Below are 21,389 nucleotides of genomic sequence, written 5' to 3' on the forward strand. Positions count from 1 at the left end.
AAATTTATTTGAATCATATTCAAATCTGGATTTTTAAGTTGAATATGAGATATTCAATTTAATTTAAGTATGTATGTTTTATTTAATTATTAAATAGTGATATGCATGATGGATGATCATGGACTATAAAAGACCAATGTGATTGGATTTATTTCTTTTATGTTTCTTTGGGATTGTAAATTAATTAATTTATTTTAATTTATTTTGGGTATGTATTATTAAGTTTGTAATATTTTTTGGGTTGTAATTTCATTTATTTAAGTTCTTGTAAATTCGCCTTGGTATGCCAAGGATTACTATGTAATATTGGATTGCAAGAAGTTCAAGGAGGTCAAGAGCATTGGTGGGACTAGTGGGAGGAATTCAAGATCAAGTGTTGATTATGTACTCCTTCAGCAACTCTTGTAAAATGAATGAATGAAATGCACCTAGGAATGCCCTGATTCAATTCTTGGTGGCTCAGAATTGAATCCCTTAGAAAGTCCATGATCATACCATATTTACTGCTTATCCATGAATGCATGAGATGTATGGGAATGTATGCAATTATATGATATATGCATGCTAAATGGATAATGTGCAAAGTGAGACCTTAATAGTAATTAGGATGGCTATAAAATCTTCCAAACAAATGATTAAGTTGGAAATGCTATAATTAAAGTAATTATAACATAAGCCCTCCATTGGGGCAATTATTTTAAGAAATTTTAAATAGTTGCATGAGATGCAATTAATTTAAGAGATTTTCTTAAGAATAATTGTTAAGCATGAGATGTTGTAAATATGTAAATGGTTTGGTGGCCAATATTGGATGTACCTGAGGACATTAAAATTATTTGCATAATTACTGACTCAATGGGATCAACTTAACTAATGTAAGATAAGTCAATAATGGATGTACCTGAGATTTTGAGCATTAGGGGCTAGGTAAAGGATTGAACCTCACATGAGATGTGATGGGCAAGGAGTTGCTCACTTATAGTTTATTGTAATTCCAATAATGGATGTACCTGAGGATGATCAATAGAATTATAAGAATTCAATCACCCACTAGAAATCCATCCAACTAGGATTTCCGTTTTCTACTTTGGAAGTGTAGGATTCGCTAAGTTAGTGGGAGGACCAATTTGATTAAAAGACCATAATCATTTTGGTTAATTACATGATACATTTACTAATTAATCTGGTTATTTTCTGCAGTTAATTTTCTGATAAAAATGAGCACAAAACAACCACAACCATCCAATATCCTTGCAAGCATACTTGATCACAACAGGTTGACAGGACCTAATCATGCGATTGGCTAAGAAATTTGAAACTTGTCCTGAACCTTGAACATATAGGATATGTTCTAGATTCAAATGTTCCTGGTCCCTTACCTCCAGAGGCCGCAAAAGAGGAACATGAAACTTTGGACAAGTGGAAGGAGCATGATATGAGAGCTAAGTGTTACATGCTTGCTTTTATGAGTAATGAGTCACAGAAGCAACATGAGAACATGCAGAGTGCGAGTGAGATCCTCCTTCACCTACAAGAGTTGTATGGTGAGCACAGCAGGAATGCTAGGTATGAGATATCTAGACAGCTATTCCGTATGAGGATGTCTGAGGGATGTAATGTTGGGGATCATGTCCACAAGATGATTCGGTGATTGAGCGGTTGGAACATCTTGACTTCAACATGGATTTTCAAGCGCAAACGGATTTGATCCTTGATCCCTTCACGAGTCTTTTGGGAATTTTGTGACAAATTTCCATATGACTAAACAGGAATGCACCTTAACTGGTTTACTCAACATGCTGGTTATTGCCCAAAAGAATATGCCAGGCAATAAAGGAAAAGAGGTAGCTTTGGTTGCATCTTCTTCTGCTGAAAAGTCCAACAAGAAGAAGGGCAATAAGAAAAAGAAACCTTAGATTCCTGGTCCTTCCAAGAAAATAGCTAAACAGAAAAGGAAGACCAAAGCTGATAAAGGCACAGGAAAGTGTTTCCATTACCAACAGAAAGTGTTTCCATGACCAGTAAGAAAGTGTTTCCACTGCCCAGAGTATAGCAATCTAAAAGAATGCAATGCCATGGTGAAAACCAACTCAAGTTCAAAATATTTTTGGCACTTAAGGTTATGTCATATTGCAGAAGATAGGATTGCAAAATTGGAGAAAATGGGGATTTTATTCTCATTGGGCTCTGAGCCTACTCCAACTAGTGAATCTTGCCTTCAGGGAAAAATGACTAGATCACCCTTTATTGGACAAGGGCTAAGGGCTGAAAATATTTTGGAGTTAATACATAGTGATGTATGTGGACCATTTAAGGAAATGGCTAGAGGCGGTTTTCATTATTTTATTACCTTTACTGATGATAAATCAAGGTTTGGGTATTTGTATTTGATGAAATACAAACATGAATTTTTTGAAAAGTTCAAAGAATTTAAATCTGAAGTAGAAAATCAAACAGGAAAGAGTATTAAAGCTCTTCGATAAGATCGTGGAGGTGAATATTTGAGTACTGAATTTTAATGAATACTTGAGAGAGCATGGCATTGTTTCTCAACTGACTCCTCCAGGAACGCCACAACTGAATGGTGTTTCTGAAAGGAGAAATCGTACCCTATTAGATATGGTACGTAGTATGATGAGCTATACTGATATGCCAATCTTCTTTTGGGGATTTGCATTAGAATCAGCTTTGAATATTCTGAATAGGATTCCATCAAAATCAGTTTCTTCCACACCTTATGAGATATGGCATGGAAGAAAACCAAGTCTTAAGCATGTTAAGATTTGGGGTTGTCCAGCTTATATCAAAAAGCTGAACACTGATAAATTGGAGACTAGATCAGAAAAAGGTCGATTTGTTGGATATCCAAAAGATAGTTTTGGATATTATTTTTATTTGCCTACTTCACAAAAGGTTGTGATAAGTAGAGATGCCACATTTCTTGAACAACAGTTTGTTTAAGAAGGAGGCAAAGGAAGGCAAATAGAGTTAGAATTGGAGAATTCTGACCAACCAATGCATCGGATGGATATAGATCCATCTAGTCAACCTATACCCATTGATGAAACATCTACAGCTGTTCCTCGTAGAACAACCAGGGTATCTCACCCACCAGTGATGTATGGTTTTCTTCATGAAGAAGAACAAGAGTTGTCTACTCATGAAGAAGTAGATCATGGAGATGATCCACTTACCTATGAAGAAGCTATATCAGATATAGACTCTTCAAAATGGATTGATGCTATGAAATCCGAGATTGATTCCATGTATAAGAATCAAGTTTGGGATTTTGTTGACCCACCTGAAGGTATTGTACCTATAGGGAACAAATAGGTTTTCAAGAAGAAAATTGGTTCTGATGGAAAGGTAGAGACCTATAAGGCAAGGCTAGTAGCGAAAGGGTTTCGCCAAATGCAAGGAATCGACTATGAGGAGACTTTCTCGCCTGTTGCCATGCTTAAATCAATTAGGATTTTATTAGCAATAGCTGCATACTATGATTATGAGATTTGGCAGATGGATGTCAAAACAGCTTTTCTTAATGGATACATTGAAGAAAACATTTTCATGGAACAACCTAGGGGTTTTGAATCCCAAGATGGTTCCAAGGTATGCAAGCTAAAGCGATCCATTTATGGGTTGAAACAAGCTTCGAGGAGTTGGAACATCTATTTTGATGAAGCTATTAAATCCTTTGGTTTTATCAAAAATGAGGATGAGCCATGTGTATATAAGAAGGTTAGTGACAGTGCTATCACTTTCCTTGTCTTATATGTGGATGACATACTGTTGATGGGTAATGACACAGGTATGTTGACGACTATAAAGGTATGGTTGTCCAATACATTCTCCTTGAAAGACTTAGGGGAAGCAACCTATATTCTTGGGATTCGCATCTATAGAGATAGAGCGAAAAGAATAATAGGTTTATCCCAAAGTCTATACTTGGAAAAGGTGTTAAAGAGGTTTAACATGCTTGATTCCAAGAGAGGATTGTTACCAGTGAGACATGGTATCCATCTTTCTAAAGAGATGTCTCCAAAGACACCCGAAGAAAGAGATAAGATGGCCAAGATTCCATATGCTTCGGCTATTGGAAGTTTAATGTATGCAATGTTGTGTACTAGGCCAGATATCGCATATGCTGTTAGTTTGACTAGCAGGTATCAATCCAATCCAGGTTTGGAACCTTTGGATAGTCATCAAGAATGTCCTTAAGTACTTGAGAAGAACTAAGGAATTATTCTTGATTTATGGAGGTGGAGACTTGCAATTGGATGGTTATACTAATTCTGATTTCAATCAGATATCGATGATAGAAAGTCTACCTCTGGATATGTGTTCATTTGTAATGGAGGTGCAGTCAGTTGGAAGTGTCCAAACAGAGCACGACTGCAGATTCCACTACAGAGGCTGAGTATATTGCTGCATCAGATGCTGCAAAGGAAGCTGTTTGGATAAAGAAGTTCGTGATAGAACTTATATTAGTTACTTCCATTGAGTCAGCAGTTCCACTACACTGTGACAATAATGGAGCAGTCATACAGGCTAAGGAACTAAGGTCTCACCCAAAATCCAAACACATAGAAAGGCACTACCACATTATCAGAGATATAGTTGGGCAAGGCGATATAGCCATGCAGAAAATAGCATCAGCTGAAAATCCAGCTGATCCATTCACTAAGCCTATGTCACAGACTCAGTTAGACCGACATCTTGAGAAGATAGGTCTAAGATATTGTAATGAATGGCTCTAGTGCTAGTGGGAGATTGTTAGTAGTATGCCCTAGAGCATATCATTTAGTATGTATCTTGTACATATTTTTATTAATAAAAGGCATTTCCACTTTTCCGTTTACATAATATATTTATGTGTAATAGAAAAGGTCCATTGATATTTTGTTAGAAATATTATTCTTAAGTTGTTAAGAATATGAGTGACAATATTTCTAGCACAAAGTATCATAAATAGGTTCACAATCGAGGATACTTCATAATAAGGACATGACTTATCCAGAAAGATTGTATTCATGTTTGTTCCCAAGTTATTTATATGAGATATAAATAAGATGGAATGGTGAGTCTCATGCCATATAACAAACATGATAGGCACTTATAAATGATAAGTAGGCCGAACCAGTGACACTTATGACAAGCACATGGAGTTTACTCTTGTCAATGTTTTATCATAAATCATATCGATTGCATATAATCTTTAGACTGAGATAGCAGATTATCTTGTATATAGGTAGTTTGAGTTTGATAATCGCTTTCATACTTGTACTATGTATGGGTATATGGGCATGTGTTGGCTCCTACTAGTTATATATGGAGGTAGGTGTTGATCAAGATGGAATCTGTTCCTCTAAGTAAATAGAGATAAAATCCTATGTTCATTTAATTGTTCTTGATGTTTCAAGTTCTGGCCAGACAAATAGATTTATTCGTAAAAGAGTTTCGATGAGAAAAATCTTTTAATCAAGAACTGGAATTAAAAGAGAACATAATATTCATAGCAAAAGGAGTTTGACATAAACTATGACTCCAGCTTGAGTTGGGATTTTGTAACAGAGAGATTCTAGTGCATGGTAACATATGATTATAGGTTCATTTAAGGTAAATCTTATTACTAATTGGGTGGCCATGGCATGCTATGCTAGGTGTTAACCATGGTCTATGAGGTTCATAAAATGATTTAGAGAAATCATTTATGGTAAGAAAGAGTTCTGATGATATTAAGAGTTGATATCATGTCTCATTGCCAATTAGTGATGAGTCTAGTAAGTCACACACATACACAAGTTATCACCTATTTAAATATGATTTAATTAATTAATTAAAGAGTTTAATTGATTAATTAAATAGGTTTGGTTTGCAATTAAATTGCAAAGTCCCTAGCATGACTTGAAACCAAATCTAGATTATTGGATGTGTAGTATAAATTAAATTTATATTTAAAGTGTTTAAATATGAATTTAATTGATGAGAAATTAATTAATAGAGATTAATTAATTAATTTATATTTGATATAAATTAATTAGAAGAAGAAAATAATTGTTTTGGGTTAAGAACTCAAAATTAAGACACAGGGGCATTTTGGTCATTTCACAGTGTGACACGTGGCACCATGAGATGGTGACATATGGGATTACACATAAGCTTGCCAAATGTTTTTTAATCATGTAAGATGATTAAAATCAAGATTAAATATAGGTTTGACACTTGGCACAATGTGATTGGGTCACTTAAACCTAGAGCTAATCAAAAGGTGACATGTGGCAAGGGTTTAATGTGTTAACCTAGCTATTTAAGTGTTGTTATGAAAAGAAAAAGCAACCAGCAGCCTCTCCTCTCATTTGTCACGCCACTTTGAGGCTCTCCAACTATTCTTCTTCATCTCTCATCAATTCAAAGAGATTAGCCATCAATCTCTTGAATTAAGAACACTAGAAATTGTTTCTAGTATCCTGTTTACATCTCTAATCTCTTAAAAGGCAGAACTTGAATTTCTAATTAATAGAAAAAGCTTTAGAGGCTGTTCAAGGGCTGCCATAGGTGTTCTTGGTGTGGACAAGCTAGAGGGACAACATTTGGTGTCCTGAAGATGAATCTCAAAGGCGCAGACACGCTGCAGTACATCAAGAGGTTAGTGTAATCGTTCTTGATTTAATCTAGGGTTCTAAAATTAATCTGATTAATTTTAAAATCTTAAATGACAAATACAGATCCAAAAACATATTAAAAGAGTTTTAATATGTTGTTTATCATTGAAATCAAATAGATAAAAATAAATCTTGCATGGTGCATGTGACCCTAGGTGAAAATTTTTGAATTCAATGGTATAATCTTGTGTTTTTCACGCTTCCGTTCCTTCAAGTTATTGGTTGCAAATGGGTATTTAAAGTGAAAATGAATCCTGATGGTTCTATAGCCAGATTAAAAGCACATCTTATAGCCAAAAGACATTCAATTGTTTATCTCTCTACTAGCTACATATGATTGGCCTTTGCATCAGTTAGATATCAAGAATGCATTTCTTCTCGTTGATCTTTAAGAGGAGGTGTATAAGGAGCAACCACTAAGATTTATTGATCTAGGAAAGTTGGGTAAAGTTTGCTTTATGGCTTGAAACAAAGTCCTCGAGCTTGGTTTGAAAGATAAATGAAGAAGTAAAAGAGATTGGTATGTAGAAAAGTACATGCAATCATTCAATATTCTATAGACAATCTGAAGCTACCCTAGACTTACTGGTAGTGTAAATGGATGATATTGTTACCACTAGAAGTGATTCTGCAGGCATTTCATCCATTAAACACTTCATTCAAGTCCAATATAAAAAAAAAAAAAAAGATGGGCTTGCTAAAGTATTTTTTGGATATTGAAGTTATGAGAAGTAAGAAAGGTATCTTCTTGTCTCAACAAAAGTATGTTCTTAATCTATTGATAGAAATAGGAAAATTAGGTGTTAAGCCTTACAGTGCACCAATGATCCCAAATTTGCAACTTGTAACACAGAATGGTAAGTTGTTTGAAAATCCAGAAAAGTATAAGAGGCTAGTGGGTAAATTGAACTAACTTACAGTAACTCGTTTTAATATTACATATTCAATCAATTTGGTGAGTCAGTTTGTCTTCCCCAACTGATGCTTATTAGGAAGCTTTAGGACAAATCTTGTGTTATTTTAAGGGAGCATAAGAGAGAGGATTGTTATTTAGTAATCATGGGCATTTGAATATTGAGTGTTTTTAAGATGAAAACTAAGCAAGATCTAAGGCTGAAAGAAGATCAACTATTGTGTATTATGTATTTATTGGAGGTAATTTGGTGTCTTAGAGAAGTAAAAAGCAGAGTGTAGTCTCTTGATGTAACGCTGAATCAGAATACAGAGCTATAGTATAATCAGTGTATAAGATAATGTGGATACTTTAATTATTAGATGAGGTTGGCCTTAAGACCTCTTTGCCTGCACAATTGTGGTGGGATAATCAAGCTACCCTTCATATTACTTCTAATTCTCTATTTCATGAAGGGACCAAGCATATTGAGATTGATTGCCATTTTGTCCGTAAAAACCTTCAACAAGAGATCATCTCAACACGGCACATTAAAATAGGAAAGCAATAAGGAGATATATTTACAAAAGCTCTGAATGGAGCTTGGGTTGACTACTTATGTAACAAGTTTGGAATGATAAATATCTTTGCTCCAACTTGAGGGGGAGTGTTATAGAGGTCGATCTGTATAGGATATCCTAATTAAAGAAGGATTCCTACCTATTGTAGAATTCCTAGATAGTATAAGAGATATATATACATATGTGTGTGTGTGTTTGTGTGTGTGTGAGTGTGGGCGTTGGTGTGTAAACCTCTTATGTAATCAATGAAAACACTATTCCTCACAATTATAAATACATTAAATCACCTTATAATTTTTAAGTTTACATGTATCTTATAGATAAAAATTACATAATTAAAAAGCAGTTAAAAGGTATACTCTATGATACAAATGTACAACTACATTATATATAGCAACTAAGCTTTAATCCCAAATATATATAAACCTTATAGATTAGGGTTATATAATTTAAAAATAGCTAAAAGTTGTGTTATATGATACATTGTATATTAATAACTAAATCAATTTTAGAGCTTAAATGCTAATTTAAGAATGACTTGTATCGGAAAAATGACATAAAATTGTTTCAAGAACTAGAAATGTACATAACTGAATTGAAACTGAAGAACCGAAAACTGAACTAAATCAGAACCAAAACATCGATGAATCGAATTGAAATTTAAGTTCCAAGATAGAGCTCGAACTAAGAGTGGAACATACTAATGGGTATTAAATGAATAAAAAAACAATCAATAGGTGCTGCCCCCACCACTACTAATCTATCACCAATTGCATAAATGGGTAGATTAGAGTTTGTTTGGATGACATTGATATAGGCATCCACACAAATTTAAATGGAGAATGAATTGTTAGACTGATCATTTACACCCTAGCCCATAACTACCTAAGCCACTTATATGCCACTTCTATGGTATGCCACCAAACAACACCACCGCCCCCCCCCCCCCCCCCCTCCCCCCCTTCTTTTCTCCCACTTCTCTTCTCGACTTCATGCACTACCTAACTATTTCTCATCCCTTTTGTCATTGTGAGTAGCAACTATTATGGCTATTACAACAAATAAAGAACCATTTCATTGTGATTATAAATACCTAATTCCAAAACAAGAAATGTCATGTCAAAAGGTTAAATTCTTGTATACATTGGCCAACAGATTATGTATTGGCCATAGTTTAGAAGCCTTCCTATAACTAGGGGTGAGCATTCGATTAACCAAACTAAATTTTCAACTAATTGAATTGTTAACCGACTCTAAAATTATTAACCTAATCAATCCCAATCATAATTAAGAGAAAAACCAAAATTAACTGAAACTGAAAATATTTAATTGATTATCGGTTATAAAACCGAATTAATAAAAAAATAAAATATAAATTTTATATTATCAATTAATTAATTAAATATTAATAAAAATATATTTACAATCCTTTTTTATTTAAAAAAAGACAATAAATATGATTTAATATATAAGAAAATATTGTAAGTTAAATATTACTATAAAATAATAAAAATAATAATTATAAATTATATTATTAACAAAATTTTAATGAATATAAATTGGGTTATTTCGATTAGTTTAGTTACCAAATCAAAGGTAACCGGATTGATGACTTAAAATCCAAAGTTTTTATCATTATTAATTAAAATTTAAACCGAACCGAACTTATTCTCACCAAAATAACCGAATTTTATCGGTACAATTCAGTTATTTAGTTATAACCGAATAATGCACATCCTACCTACAACATTGATGAATGCTACTATGCCCATAGAACCCCATTCAATCGTACTTTCAAGGTTTTGCACACAAACTCGCTTTTTTTAGACAGAACTCTTAGAAATAGCAAAGGAAAGCAAATGTTCTCCACAAACAACATTTTATGCGCTTGAAGGTTGTGCATATAGCTTTACAAGCTACTGAACTCACTGTAGGCCTTCAATTAACTGTCCCTTGAAGTTTTACAAACTTCTCCCGCACAACACAAAAAAAAAATATATATATATTTAATAAAACTACTAAAAAGGATAGCCTTTCCACAATTCTCATTGCCAATTAGAGAGGGAAGGGCAGAATAATAAGCACAGAAGTCTTATTTGTAACACATAACATTTTATCAAACAAAGATAGTTAAAAACCAAGGGAGTGGTGATGCCATACACAATAAGGTGGTAGATACCTGTAGTTATCTTCCTTTCATTACTTCTTTTGTCCTCTAATTTCCCATTCCCTTATTGCAAACTCTATAACCCATCTTGTCGACAAGGACTTTCTAGTACAGTGATGACTGCAAACTGATATAAATGCATGAAGCAAACATATATTTTCACACTTAACATTCATTCATTAAGAGCAAAATAAGACATTCAAATATTCATCAGTCAATTTTCAAAGGTTAAAATTCATTCCATAGGCTATATATTGTATGTCTGATGAAGTATGAACGTAAATCTAACAACAAACCCAACACAACATGTGCACAAAAAAATTTAGTGCAAGAGGAAATAATTAGATTCAAAGAGAAAAGGCTAAAAGCATCAAGTAAATTACCAAATGCATGAGATAAAGATTTCAGGACAACAATGGGTGAAGCAAATGGACCAAATGTAATGACAGGATATGAGGCTGAAGGAATGAATTGAATAATTGATTCCTTTGTCAAATCAATCTGCTGGCTATAGATTGTTGACAGTAAATTAGATATAACAGTGAGCTTAAAGATTTTTAAACAGTTTGTTGTAATTCTCATTACCTCACAACATTGTGTGGTGTCAGCAAGAACTTCTAGTGCCTTTCCATTTGGAAGAATAGCTAGCACCCAAGGATGTGATTGATACAAGGATATAGTTTCAGGACCATAATCAAATGAATCTGTGTTCCACGTGAAACCTACATTTTTAAGATGAAACTACTTATATTTAGATGTTGTGGATCATGCCATAGACTTCCTAATTAGGTTTGGATTTGGAAGATTTTTTTAAATGAATGTAGAAAGGGAGTTTTGGGCATATGGTGCTAGGAATCTCTAAATACTAGAGTTCTTTTGAGAACTCTATAAGAGTGTGATGTAAATTCAGAGTGGAAATGGCAAACAAATTAAAATGACTTGCTCGCTTCCCTGTCCACACAAGCGGTCCACCAACTTCCCCAGTTCCATAGGAGGAGGTACCATTAGGAGGCTGAACCAGGGGAAAAAAACATCATTAGTATTAAAGATGCTACAAGCATATAAATACAATTAGAGACAATAAAAAGGAATGAAATTTTAAATTTAACAACTAAAGGTTAGAAATATGGGAAAGGCCAACCTCAAGTTTGATAATCTGCTTTCCTAGAAGACATTCAAAAGTAGGAATACATGAAGGAATAGGATGACCGATGATCTATGACCAATAAATGGCTAAACTTATTCAAAATTAATGGTGTAATTTTATTTTAAATTAAAATTATTCAATGATTGAATTAATTTTATTTTTAATTTTTTTCTCATTTTACTTTTATATAATAAACATTTTGTGTTATTTGAAAACTATCAAACTTTCTTCAGCTTTCAAATTGTTATTTGATTTACTCTATTTTTAATTATTTCTATTAAATTTTATAAGTCTTAATTCTCAAATTTTGTTTACGTTTCTGTAGATTTTTTATTTTTGATTTCTTATAATATTACAAAGAGACTTTTGAGTCTAAAAACTTAAAAAATTAAATAGCATCGACTATAAAAATATAATAAAAAAAAGTAATAATAGCAAGGAAACGAAATTATTTATGGATGCATATCAAAATAAGCTTTTAATGTTGATTTTACATGTATTTTCTTTTATTTTTATGTTTTATTTGTCATTATTATTCATTTACTAATCAGGATGACACTTTTATATATATATATATGTGCGTGTGTGTGAGTGTGGGTGTGTGTGTCAACTTATTTATTTCTTTTGCTATGTCCACATTATAAAAATTTGTAATTTAATTTTTTTATATGATTTTTTGTTATTTTTTATATATGTTGTAATATTTTTATAATATTATATTTAATTATTTAAATTAAAATATTAATTTTAATATTAGTTTAATTGATTATATAAATAAAATATTTATTAATTTAAGAATTTTTAATTAGATCATATTTTTATGAAAGTTATGTATTATTTTATTAACATATAATATTAACTTAATTATAAACTTAAATGTAATCTAATAAAAAATATAATAATAAGTTCTAAAAATATAAATAGGCAAAGATTTTAAAAATTAAAATAAAGTAAATGTAACACCCCTCACCCGTCTACAGTATAGCCGAGCAAGGCGTGCTACACGGCGTGCTGGAACACCTAGTCTGTGATTATTTCATTTCTTAAACTCAATTTGATTTTAAGAAGTCTTTTATGTAATATTCATATCATGCTGATACTATTGTCATACTTAAATAAAATCAGTGTTTCAAGACTGGTAATAAAAATTTGGCAAGGTGCCGTCTATATTTAGGATAAACTGTCCTTCCAAACCTGTTGAAAACAGTTTAATATGATGATATCAAAATCTCAAATATTTCACAGTCTCTATTTCTCAGTAAAGCCAATAGACTTTTACAGTCATTAAATAGTTTCATAATACAGTCCATAATAATTTAAATATATCCAGAAAATCTCCATGTTATTTAATATGTACAAGATATTACAAACTTTAGAGCTTTCATAACATTACAAAGTACAGGGCTGAATTTCAAATATACAACAAAAGTACAAAATACAAGATATCCTAAGTCCTACCATGTATGCAATGCAGTGCAGATGACTCTGGACTCCTGTGCAGATCTGATGTCTCACCCGATCGTTGGTCTGCTGGGCTCCCCAGCTGTTTCTCCAATACCTACGCGTTACAAAAGCAACGCGCTAAGCAATTTTGCTTAGTGGTGCCAAATATAAAGAAATATACACTAAAATAAAGTAAATAAAGTGTTTACGAATTTTTGGTGGTGCTGTATGTCAGTAGAGTGGATTTATGTATTTGAATTTAATAGTACTTGAATTACTGCCCATGTAGCCTATATACTGACCAGATTGGATAAACAGATATATTGGCATTGGGTACCTAGTACCTCGGGCCGTCACACCATCGGTCACAAAGTGTCTCCCGGTGTGCAAATAATGTGGCTAAGAAGCCATATAGTCAATCTGGCGATAAGCCAAGAATAAATACACAATATGTATAGCCGTAGGCTATTAAAGTCACAGTGCGGCATAATAAGCCGTAGAAACACAGTATGACATGAAGCCATTTACAGAACAGCTGTCAGAATCCTATTGGCATGCCAACCTATCCATACTAGTCAACTAGGCAAACCAGGGCACATTATAAATTAATTGTTTAATTCTTTAATTTTTGGAGTTTACTAACTATTATATAATTCACAAGTCAATGCATATGTTGACCTTTTTAGGTAATATGGATAAGTTGTTTCTAGAATCAATATGTCACAATTTATATCTCAATATGCTGCCAATATAGTGCAATTTACCATTTTTACAAGTTGGCATTCATTGCCAAAATGCTTCAAACATCATTGTATGTAAAATGTCAAATTCTTAATTTTTATATGCTAGATTGGTCTAGCTTAAAGTCCTATTTCTCTTGGTTTTTAGCTTCTGGTCAAAAGAAGAAAAATTATAGCTCTATGTCTTATTGCACGCAGGGCAAAATTTCAGGTCATTCTGAGTTGTATAGACCAAGATATGGTCAATTTACTAAAGTTGGACAGATTGCACCTTTAGTGCAAAATTTGGTCAATTTTAGGTCACTTTTGGTTCGACAGTTTTTGTACCCGAAATTTTGCAAGCCATTTGACTTGGTTCTGGCCATTTCTAGGCTTTGGTGTCTTCATAAGAATTGTAGATCTATGTCTTAAGTAACCATGGTAAAACTTTCAGGTCAATTGGACCTGTTTTGAGTGAGTTAAGGTCATCCCAAGGACAACTATTCATATGGTCAAAAATCTGGGTTGCAAGGTTGCTAATCCAGATTTGGTCATTTTTAATGTCAGTTTCTAGGCAGAATTTTGGCAATATTTCTACATGAAAGTTGGCCTATTTGGTGTCTAGTTTCACCCCCCCATTGGCCTCATACCAATTGGGTTCACAGTTTGTCACTTATGGCCTAATTTAGGTACTGCCTTCAATACACAACCTGCACAAAGCACATACACTTCCAATTTGATATTCCTTCTCCTCCTCATTACTTCAATATTCAATCAATAACACTTCCATATATATATATATTGTACACAATTCCAGAAACAATTTTTGGGCAGAATATTCAATTGCTCAATGCACACAATTCACCATTAAGTTCAACACTCACTTCCACCAAAATTCAACACATCTCAATATCAATATTACACATACACTTCAACATAATTATACTTCAATGTCACTTACACTTGCTGCCCATAATTTAACATTAGCATATTTCATTAATAACTACATGTTCACACACAAATTCATGCTATTAGGGGCTGCCAAACATGGCAGTTTGCTCAAGGCATCAAGGTTCCATTTCACACCCTTAATTCAAACACTACATGCACATACTTAGATACAAACTTACTACAACTTTCATTTGAATTAATCAACCTTCATTTCCATTCATTAGAAGTAAAAATAACTCAAGCTCAACAAAGGTTCATGGCTGCTAAAAATGGACAAGTCCATTTCTCACTATTTCTTTCATTTCTCTTCACCAAAATACTCACCTCAACCTAAACACAAGGTTTACTAAAGCAAGGGAGAGGTTTTGGACACTTACCACTTTTGAAGCTTATCAAAACTTCACCAAATCTTGCTTTTCTTGTTGCCAATATCTTCCCCAAGATGAGTATGCAAGCTTTAATGAAGGAAAGAAGTGGAAAGGATGGCTAGAACATGCTTGCATGGAGGTAGAGCAAGGTGCGGCAATGGAGTTCTTCCATGGTGGAAATTTGGCTGGTTTGTGGAAGGTTGAAGATGAAGTGGTTTCTGCCCACTAATGGCTTAGATCAATGTCTCAAGGCTTGAGTTAGTGGAGCACTAACTCTAAATTAAATGTTTAATTAGTTAAACTTTCATTATTTGCACCTTTTGCTCAATTCTTTCACTATTTACCTAATGTATCACCATTTAATTGTTCATGACATTTATAAAGTGTAATATCATTTATTTTTAATGGAGATTGAGGTCAAAAGGCAACTCTAGGTGTCAAATGACCAAAATACCCCACTTCGGGTTATATTCTCGATTTTTCGGTAACACCGATTTTTATATGTTTCTCGATTTTTCATTTTTCTTTGTACTAATTTACTAATTTTTCTTGATATTTCTAGTGTCAATTACATTTCAATAAACCTTTATTTATGCCTCAAAATTAGATTCAGAGGGTTCCCCGCTGTCCTGGGGTTGGCAACGGCCTTTCCAGTGCGGTCACCATCGCTGCGGTGCCGGCTCGTTTAACTTAGCTTCATTTTCTCTCTTTCATTTTTCTTTGATTTTTCTTGTATTTTCTTTTTATTTATTTCATCATTATATATCTGTTCACCATCACCGAAGTGTAGTTCCAGACATCCTGACTTGCCTGGACTGTTATTTGGCCACTGGAGCAATAGAATGTATAGAATACGTACAGTGGGGATGTTACAACTCTTCCCCTCTAAATAAAAATTTCGTCCTCGAAATTTACCTGATGTGAAGAACTGAGGGAACTGTTGCCTCATTGTCTCCTGGCTCTCCCATGTTGCCTCTTCCGTGTTGTGGTGTCTCCATAGGATTTTTACTAGTGGAATTGTCTTATTTCTGAGCTCTTCCTCTCGTGCTAAGATTTTAATTGGTTCTTCTTCATATGTCAGGTCAGGTTGTGCCACAATTTCTTCTGCTGAGATGACATGTGAAGGATCTGATCTGTATCTTCTGAGCATCGAGACATGGAACACATTATGTATCTTATCCAGCTCAGATGGTAAGGCTAATCTGTAGGCTACTGGTCCCACACGTTCAATAATTTCATATGGGCCAATGAACCTAGGGCTTAATTTTCCCTTTTTCCCGAATCTCAACACTTTCTTCCACGGTGATACTTTGAGAAATACTTTCTCGCCAACTTCATACTCAATGTCTTTTCTCCTCAAGTCAGCATAGGATTTCTATCGATCTGAGGCAACTTTCAAATTGGCCTTTATCAGTTTTACCTTTTCCTCTGTCTGTTTTATCAGGTCTGGCCCCACTAGCTTATCTTCACCCAATTCAGTCCAACATACAGGTGTTCTACATTTTCTCCCATACAGTGCTTCATAGGGTGCCATTTGTATGCTAGCTTGATAACTATTATTATATGCAAATTCTGCCAGTGGAAGGTATTTGTCCCAACTTCCCTCAAACTCAATAACACAACTTCTCAGCATATCCTCGAGGACCTATCACATATGTTCGGTTATTATTATCATTATCAGTTCAATTATTGTTTACAATAACTCAATGAGTTTCAAAATTTACCTGGATTATTCTTTCTGACTGTCCATCCGTCTAAGGATGAAAAGCCATACTAAAATGGAGTTGTGTGCCCAAGGATTCTTGTAATTTCTTCCAAAATCTAGATGTAAACCTCGGGTTTTTATCAGATATAATGGAAAGTGGAATTCCATGTAGTCTAACTATCTCACTGATGTATAATTCTGCTAGCTTTTCCAGTGAGTAGTCAGTTCTAACTGGCAGAAAATGTGCTGATTTGGTCAACCTATCCACAATCACCCATACTGCATCATGCTTCTTCTGAGTGAGAGGTAGACCACTGACAAAGTCCATAGTGACTCGGTCCCATTTCCATTCAGGTATGTTTATGGGCTGTAACAAACCTAATGGAACTTGATATTCTGCTTTGACTTGCTGACATGTCAAGCATCTAGTTACATAGTCAACTATGTCCTTCTTCATACCTGACCACCAGTATCAGAGTTTCAGGTCATGGTACATTTTTGTGCTTCCTGGGTGCATAGCATACACACTGTTATGTGCTTCTTTCAGAATACTAGTTTTCAGTTCTTTATCATCTGGAACACACACTCTTTCTTTATAGTACAGGCACCCATTTTCTTTCACTTCATATTCAGTTTCCTTCCCCTCAGTGATTTTGCCCATAACAGCCATTAATTTCCCATCTGCCTTCTGCCCATCCTGTATAGGTTGTAACAGATTCGGCTTCACTTGCAACTCAGCCAAAATAACTCCATCATGAGTTAAGGACAATTGGGCATTCAGAGATCTTAATGCTACAATAGATTTTTTGCTTAAAGCATCAGCGACTACATTTGCCTTCCCAGGGTGATAGTCAATTACACAATCATAATCTTTTAGAAATTCAATCCATCGCCTTTGTCTCAAATTAAGTTCCTTCTGGGTTGGCAGATACTTTAGACTCTTATGGTCTATGTATATGTAGCATTTTTCTCCATACAAGTAATGCCTCCATATCTTCAATGCGAAGATAATTGCTGCTAACTCTAAATCATGAGTAGGGTAATTCTTTTCATGTGGCCTTAACTGCCTAGAAGCATATGCGACCACTTTCCCTTCTTGCATGAGTACACACCCTAACCCATTGTGTGAGGCATCACTGTAGACTACAAAGTCTTTTCCAGACATTAGTTGTGTTAACACTGGTGCCTCTGTCAACATAGCCTTCAGCCTCTCAAAATTGGCTTGACACTTATCATTCCAGTCAAATTTCATATTCTTGTGTAGTAATTTGGTCATTGGAGCAGCTATCAGGGAAAATCCCTTTACAAATCTTCTATAATATCCAGCTAACCCCAAGAAACTTCTGATCTCAGTTGTATTTCTGGGAGGCTTCCATTCCATCACTGCTTCAATCTTCTTGGGATCCACTCTAATCCCTTCAGCTGATACTACATGTCCAAGGAATGCAATCTCATTCAACCAGAACTCACACTTGGACAATTTAGCATATAATTTCTTCTCTTTTAAAATCTGCAGAACAATTCTTAAATGCTCATCATGTTCTGCTTTATCCTTGGAATACACCAGGATGTCATCAATGAAGACCATTATGAACTGATCTAAGTATGGATGGAAGATACGGTTCATAAGGTCCATGAATGCTGCTGGAGCGTTTGTTAACCCAAATGGCATCACTAGGAATTCATAATGCCCATACCGGGTTCTAAATGCAGTCTTAGGCACATCTGCATCCTTAACCCTTAGCTGATGATACCCTGATCTCAGATCAATCTTAGAAAACACATCGGCTCCCTTCAACTGATCAAACAGATAGTCAATTCTAGGCAACAGATACTTGTTCTTCACTGTTGCTCTGTTTAACTGCTCGTAGTCAACACATAACCTCAATGTCCCATCTTTCTTCTTTACAAACAGTACCGGAGCTCCCCAAGGTGACACACTAGGGCGTATGAACCCCTTATCTAGTAATTCTTGCAGCTGGATTTTTAACTCTTTCAATTCAGCAGGTGCCATCCTATACGGAGCAATTGAAATGGGAGCTGTACCCGACATAATCTCAATAGCAAATTCAACTTCCATTTCTGGTGGTAAACTAGGCAATTCCTCAGGAAATACCTCAGAGAAATCCCTTACTGTGGGTATGTCAGACAAGTTAAGTTTACCCTGCCTAGTGTCAACCACGTGTGCCAGATAGGCTTCACACCCTTTTCTCAACCATCTCCTTGCAACTGTAGCTGAGATGACATTAGACAAGAAATCTATCCTTTTACCCACTACTATTATTTCTTCGTTCTCAGCAGTTTTCAGAGAGATTCTCTTCAATTTACCATCTACTATTGCCTGATGATGGGATAACCAATCCATTCCCAAAATCACATCAAACTCATGGAAAGGCAGTTCGATTAAGTCTGCTGAGAACTCTTTCCCTTTAATCTTCAATGGACAGCCCTTATACACTTTGTTTACTACCACACTGTGGCCTAGCGGATTTGTGACCAGGATGTCTTGGTCACTTTCCTCCACTGGTATTTCCTTTTCTACGGGCAACTTGCTACAAATATGTGAATGAGTAGATCCAGGATCCACTAATGCATGCACAAAAGTATTATAAAGGAGGAACGTACCCTTGATGACATCTGGAGCATCCTGTTCCTCCTGTGCCCTTATAGCATAGGCTTTGGCTGGTTTTACGCATACGCTCTCTCCACGCACTCGACACGGGTTTACGTGAAGTCTGCCGCCTCGGCCTTACCCGACCTTCTACCCCTTGGAGTGGAGGCGGGCCTATCGATTGATCTTTGGAGTGGATGTAGCAGTTCTGCGAGGACAATCTCGGACTAGGTGGTCTGTAGATCCACATCGTAAACAAGCACCTGTCAGCCTCCAACATTCACCCTTATGCCATTTTTGGCAATGTGGGCAAGCAACAGATACTGTTAGGGCTGGTCCCTTGTACCCTGTCCCTGGAGAGCTAGCCATTGAAGGGGTGGACTGGCCTCTCCTTGGTGCAAACTGAGATTTGGGCCTCTGTGACTGACCCTGACTTGGTGCTCTACTGAAACTCTGAGTAGGCGAACCTTTGAATTTCTTACTAGGGGCAGAAGATGTACCGGTCTGACCCTGACCTCTTTTCTTCTGTCTGTCCCTTCTGTTCTACTCATTCATTCTAACTTTTTCAACCTTCAGTGCAGCTTCCACTAACTTGGTAAACTTTGTAATCCCCAAGGCTGTAATTATTACTTTAATGTTATCATTGAGTCCTTCCTCAAATCTCTTGCATCTCTCTGCCTCATTAGGGACTATTTTCCACCCATAGCAGCTCAGTCTGACAAATTCTCTTTCATATTCAGCCACTGTCAGCTGTCTCTAGCGTAGGGTAATAAACTCCCTTCTCTTCTCTTCCAAGTATACACTGCCCACATACTTCTTTCTGAACTCAGTGAGAAAGAAATCCCAAGTTATCTGTTCTGGTGGCACCTCACTAGTTATTGTATCCCACCACTGGTATGCATCATCTTGTAGTAGTGATACAACAGCTTCCAAATTCTGCTCTGGAGTACAATGAAGTTGTTTCAAGACTCTTCCAGCTCTGTCCAACCAGTTTTTAGCTGTGATAGAATCATCTTCCCCTTTGCCCAGAAAATCCACTGCTCCAAACTTCCTGAGTCTCTCCATATGAGATTTTTGATGTGGAGGTGGTGGCATAACACTTGCCATCTGTCTAAAGAACTTAGCCATTTGCTAAAATGTGGCTGGTGCACCTGGTACTGGTGGAGCAGGTTCCCTCCTGTCTCCTGGTTCAGTCATAGATGGAGCATGACTTTCCACTTCCTCATCGACCACTCTCTACGATGTGGAGTCCATATTCTGATCAAAATAACAAAACTAATCAAAAGATCTGCATTAGAGTCATCTTAACACTTACAATGCAATGCATGATATGCAAACTATCTAGGTCCAGAAATGCCTAAACCGTGCTCTGATACCACTAAATGTAACACCCCTCACCCGTCTACAGTATAGCCGAGCAAGGCGTGCTGCACGGCGTACCGGAACACCTAGTCTGTGATTATTTCATTTTTTGAACTCAATTTGATTTTAAGAAGTCTTTTATGTAATATTCATATCATGTTGATACTATTGTCATACTTTGATAAAATCAGTGTTTCAAGACTGGTAATAAAAATTTGGCAAGGTGCCGTTTATATTTAGGACAAACTGTCCTTCCAAACCTGTTGAAAACAGTTTAATATGATGATATCAAAATCTCAAATATTTCACAGTCTCTATTTCTCAGTAAAGTCAATAGACTTTTACAGTCATTAAACAGTTCCATAATACAGTCCATAATAATTTAAATATATCCAGAAAATCTCCATGTTATTTAATATGTACAAGATATTACAAACTTTAGAGCTTTCATAACATTACAAAGTATAGGGCTGAATTTCAAATATACAACAAAAGTACAAAATACAAGATATCCTAAGTCCTACCATGTATGCAATGCAGTGCAGATGACTCTGGACTCCTGTGGAGATCTGATGTCTCACCCGGTCGTCGGTCTGCTGGGCTCCCCAGCTATGTCTCCAATACCTACGCGTTACAAAAGCAACGCGCTAAGCGATTTTGCTTAATGGTGCCAAATATAAAGAAATATACACTAAAATAAAGTAAATAAAGTGTTTACGAATTTTTAGTGGTACTGTATGTCAGTAGAGTGGATTTATGTATTTGAATTTAATACTACTTG

At 35.2% G+C, this 21,389-nt stretch overlaps 1 pseudogene; it reads right to left on the bottom strand.

The window, feature by feature from the left end:
* LOC131169172 (uncharacterized) overlaps positions 1–21,389 on the bottom strand; it is a 128,588-nt pseudogene that overhangs the window by 83,974 nt on the left and 23,225 nt on the right.

This window comes from Hevea brasiliensis, chromosome 15, assembly GCF_030052815.1.
Source record: "Hevea brasiliensis isolate MT/VB/25A 57/8 chromosome 15, ASM3005281v1, whole genome shotgun sequence".
NCBI classification, from domain to species: domain Eukaryota; kingdom Viridiplantae; phylum Streptophyta; class Magnoliopsida; order Malpighiales; family Euphorbiaceae; genus Hevea; species Hevea brasiliensis.